The sequence below is a fragment of the Heteronotia binoei genome, chromosome 9 (assembly GCF_032191835.1).
Source record: "Heteronotia binoei isolate CCM8104 ecotype False Entrance Well chromosome 9, APGP_CSIRO_Hbin_v1, whole genome shotgun sequence".
Lineage (NCBI taxonomy): Eukaryota > Metazoa > Chordata > Lepidosauria > Squamata > Gekkonidae > Heteronotia > Heteronotia binoei.
In genome coordinates, this window is record NC_083231.1 from 121,773,699 (window position 1) to 121,779,030 (window position 5,332).

Consider the following 5,332-nt stretch of genomic DNA (forward strand, 5'->3'; position numbering starts at 1 on the left):
GGTTTGATTCCCCACCCCTCCACTTGCAAGCTGCTGGAATGGCCTTGGGTCAGCCATAGCTCTCTTATCTGGGAGAACCGGGTTTCATTCCCCACTCCTCCACTTGCACCTGCTGGAATGGCCTTGGGTCAGCCAGAGCTCTCACAGGAGTTGTCCTTGAAAGGGCAACTTCTGGGAGAGCTCTCTCAGCTGCACCCACCTCACAGGGTGTCTGTTGTCGGGGAGGAAGGGAAAGGAGATTGTGAGCCCCTCTGAGACTCTGAAATTCGAAATGGAGGGCAGGATTTAAATCCAGTGTCCTCGTCGTCTTCTTCTTATTATTACTACTACAATGTAATATATAATGAAATAATTATAGAACTCATGGCCGGTTGCTTACAGGCCCGGTTGCTAACGGACTGGGACTGGTTTGTGGAGTGTGGTTTGGGGAGCTGGGCTATCCAGATTAGGAGATGCTATCTTAGCCTAGACACATGGCAAACTTAGCCCTAACCTCAGCAGCCCAGGCTAGCTTGATCTCATCAGATCTTGGAAGCTAAGCAGGGTTACGCCTGGTTAGTACTTGGGTAGAAGACCACTGAAAAAGACGAGGTCCCCTGTGCAGAGGCAGGCAACAACAAACCATCTCTCGCCTTAAAAACCCTTGAAACGCCATAAATCTGTCGTGACTTGAGAATACATATTTGCCCATGTTTTGGTTGGTCCAAGCTTCACTGATCTTATCAGGTCAGGTCAGCCCAGGTTAGTATTTGAATGGGGGACCATCAGGGAAGTCCAGGGTTGCAAGGCAGAGGCAAGCAATGGCAATCCATCTCTGGACAGTTCGTGCCTTAAAAACCCTATGGACTGCTGGTGGGCCTCCTGATGGCCCCTGGGTTTTGGCCACTGTGTGACACAGAGCGTTGGACTGGATTGGCCACTGGCCTGATCCAACAGGGCTTCTCTTATGTGACACAGAGTGTTGGACTGGATGGGCCATTGGCCTGACCCAACATGGCTTCTCTTATGTTCTTATGTGACACAGAGTGTTGGACTGGATGGGTCATTGGAGAGCCAGTTTGGTGTAGTGGTTAAGTGTGCGGACTCTTATCTGGGAGAACCGGGTTTGATTCCCCACTCCTCCACTTGCACCTGCTAGCATGGCCTTGGGTCAGCCATAGCTCTGGCAGAGGTTGTCCTTGAAAGGACAGCTGCTGTGAGAGCCCTCTCCAGCCCCACCCACCTCACAGGGTGTCTGTTGTGGGGAGGAAGGTAAAGGAGATTGTGAGCCGCTCTGAGACTCTTCAGAGTGGAGGGCGGGATATAAATCCAATATCATCTTCTTCTTCTTATGTGACACAGAGTGTTGGACTGGATGGGCCATTGGCCTGATCCAGCATGGCTTCTCTTATGTTCTTATGTGACACAGAGCGTTGGACTGGATGGGCCATTGGCCTGACCCAACATGGCTTCTCTTATGTTCTTGTGTGACACAGAGTGTTGGACTGGAATATCTGTTCCAGTCTGATATCAAAAAGGATATTGTTTCCTGCAATATCAAAAATATTATACCATTGGAAAAAGTGCAGAAAAAGGCAACTAGAATGATTAAAGGTTTGGAACACTTTCCTTATGAAGAAAGGTTAAAACGCTTGGGGCTCTTTAGCTTCGAGAAACGTCGACTGCGGGGTGACATGACGAAGGTTTACAAGATTATGCATGGGATGGAGAATGTAGAGAAAGAAGTACTTAGCCACAGTGTTTGTGTGCGTGTATATATATATATATATATATATATATATATATATATATATATATATATATATATATATGTATAAATTATTGGCCACTGTATGACAGAGTGTTGGACTGAATGGGCCACTGGCCTGATCCAACAGGGCTTCTCTTATGTTCTTATGTGACACAGAGTGCTGGACTGGATGGGCCACTGGCCTGATCCAAAAGGGCTTCTCTTATGTGACACAGAGTGTTGGACTGGAGGGGCCATTGGCCTGATCCAACAGGGCTTCTCTTATGTTCTTATGTGACACAGAGTGTTGGACTGGATGGGCCACTGGCCTGATCCAACAGGGCTTCTCTTATGTTCTTATGTGACACAGAGTGTTGGACTGGAGGGGCCATTGGCCTGATCCAACATGGCTTCTCTTATGTTCTTAAAACCCCTGTGCTTGTTTCAGTTGCAACACAAGACCGCAGCTGGTGCTGAATGACGCGCTCCATCTTTGCCAAGTTTCCTCCCGTCGCTTTCTGCATCTCAAGCTAATTGGCGGAAGGAGATCTAAGTAGATTTAAATACTTCTGCAGCTGCAGGCTCTTCCGCCCTGGGGAACAGGTCACGGATTCATTAGGGCTCTACATTTATCGTGTTTCACCTTTTCAACCCTGCCGATGCGCACACAACTCTTCCAAAGCCAGGACTCGTCAGCGATATCAGGTACGGGCTAGCGAAATGGCCAAAAACACACCAAGCCTGCGGTCTCAGCTTGAAAAAGGTGGATGAGCCAAAACAGGCAGCTGTCATGCGTGGAGTGGGGAGACCCCCTTTTTAATACATCGAAAAGTTTCAAAAGCAGATTCAAATGTTATCTGGAATGGCCTTGGGTTAGCCATAGCTCTCGTAGGAGTTGTCCTTGAATGGGCAGCTGCTGTGAGAGCCCTCCCAGCCCCACCCACCTCACAGGGTGCCTGTTGTGGGGGGAGAAGATATAGGAGATTGTAAGCCGCTGAGTCTGATTCAGAGAGAAGGTAGGGATATAAATATACAGTCTTTCTTCTATGGGAAGAGGCAGAGAAGATGAAAGATGATGATAGTGGATTTCTATCTGAATCTCAGAGCGGTCACAATCTTCTTTACCTTCCTCCCCCATAACAAACACCCTGTGAGGTAGGCGGGGCTGAGAGAGCTCTCCCAGAAGCTGCCCTTTCAAGGACAACTCCTAGGATAGCTATGGCTGACCCAAGGTCATTCCAGCAGCTGCAAGTGCAGGAGTGGGGAATCCAACCCGGTTCTCCCAGATAAGAGAGCTCTGGCTGACTCAAGGCCATTCCAGCAACTGCAAGTAGAGGAGTGGGGAATCCAACCCGGTTCTCCCAGATAAGAGAGCTCTGGCTGACCCAAGGCCATTCCAGCGGCTGCAAGTGGAGGAGTGGGGAATCCAACCCGGTTCTCCCAGATAAGAGAGCTCTGGCTGACCCAAGGCCATTCCAGCAGCTGCAAGTGGAGGAGTGGGGAATCCAACCCGGTTCTCCCAGATAAGAGAGCTCTGGCTGACTCAAGGCCATTCCAGCAACTGCAAGTAGAGGAGTGGGGAATCCAACCCGGTTCTCCCAGATAAGAGAGCTCTGGCTGACCCAAGGCCATTCCAGCAGCTGCAAGTGGAGGAGGGGGGAATCCAACCCGGTTCTCCCAGATAAGAGAGCTCTGGCTGACCCAAGGCCATTCCAGCAGCTGCAAGTGGAGGAGTGGGGGAATCCAACCCGGTTCTCCCAGATAAGAGAGCTCTGGCTGACCCAAGGCCATTCCAGCAGCTGCAAGTGGAGGAGTGGGGAATCCAACCCGGTTCTCCCAGATAAGAGAGCTCTGGCTGACCCAAGGCCATTCCAGCAGCTGCAAGTGGAGGAGTGGGGGAATCCAACCCGGTTCTCCCAGATAAGAGAGCTCTGGCTGACCCAAGGCCATTCCAGCAGCTGCAAGTGGAGGAGTGGGGGAATCCAACCCAGTTCTCCCAGATAAGAGAGCTATGGCTGACCCAAGGCCATTCCAGCAGGTGCAAGTGGAGGAGTGGGGAATCCAACCCGGTTCTCCCAGATATGAGTCTGCACACATAAACCACAACATCAAACTGGCTCTCAATAAAGGTAAAAATACAGAGGCCTACATTAAGGTGCGCTGTACTTTGACTTGTGTTTGGCTTTCCTGATTCAAAAGTAATTTCAAACACCAAGAAAGTGTTATCTAGTCTATGGCTTTAAAGGGAGTCAAAGTCTACGGGTGGGGAAAGGTCACTAGTCCCGATTTGTTGTATTCTCCATGATGTTTCCTTCTAATGAACAGTTTAGTAAATAACACTTCCATCACAGAAGAAATTGATGAAGATATTGGATTTATATCCCGCCCTCCACTGTGAATTTCAGAGTCTCAGAGCGGCTCACAATCTCCTTTATCTTCCTTCCCTACAACAGACACTGTGTGAGGTAGGTGGGGCTGGGAGAGCTCTTACAGCAGCTGCCATTTCAAGGAAAACCTCTGCGAGAGCTATGGCTGACCCAAGGCCATTCACGCAGCTGCAATTGGAGTAGGGAATCAAACCCAGTTCTCTCAGATAAGAGTCCGCACACTTAACCACGTCACCAAACTGGCTCTCTTACAATTAACTTCCCTTCCTCCCTGCAACAAACACCCTGTGAGGTGGGTGGGGCTGAGAGATCTCTCCCAGAAGCTGCCCTTTCAAGAACAACCTCTGCTAGAACTATGACTGACCCAAGGCCATTCCAGCAGCTGCAAGTGGAGGAGTGGGGAATCAAACCCGGTTCTCCCAGAAAAGAGAGCTCTGGCTGACCCACGGCCATTCCAGCAGCTGCAAGTGGAGGAGTGGGGAATCCAACCCGGTTCTCCCAGATAAGAGAGCTCTGGCTGACCCAAGGCCATTCCAGCAGGTGCAAGTGGAGGAGTGGGGAATCAAACCCAATTCTCCCAGATAAGAGAATAATGGCTGACCCAAGGCCATTCCAGCAGGTTCAAGTGGAGGAGTGGGGAATCATACCTGGTTCTCCCAGATAAGAGAGCTCTGGCTGACCCGAGGCCATTTCGGCAGCTGCAAGTGGAGGAGTGGGGAATCCAACCCTGTTCTCCCAGATAAGAGAGCTCTGGCTGACCCAAGGCCATCCCAGCAGGTGCAAGTGGAGGAGTGGGGAATCAAACCCAATTCTCCCAGATAAGAGAGCAATGGCTGACCCAAGGCCATTCCAGCAGGTGCAAGTGGAGGAGTGGGGAATCAAACTGGTTCTCCCAGATAAGAGAGCTATGGCTGACCCAAGGCCATCCCAGCATATGCAAGTGGAGGAGTGGGGAATCAAACCCGGTTCCCCCAGAAAAGAGAGCTCTGGCTGACCCACGGCCATTCCAGCAGCTGCAAGCAGAGGAGTGGGGAGTCCAACCTGGTTCTCCCAGATAAGAGAGCTCTGGCTGACCCAAGGCCATTCCAGCAGGTGCACGTGGAGGAGTGGGGAATCCAACCCGGTTCTCCCAGTTAAGAGACCTCTGGCTGACCCAAGGCCATTCCAGCAGCTGCAAGTGGAGGAGTGGGGAATCCAACCCGGTTCTCCCAGATAA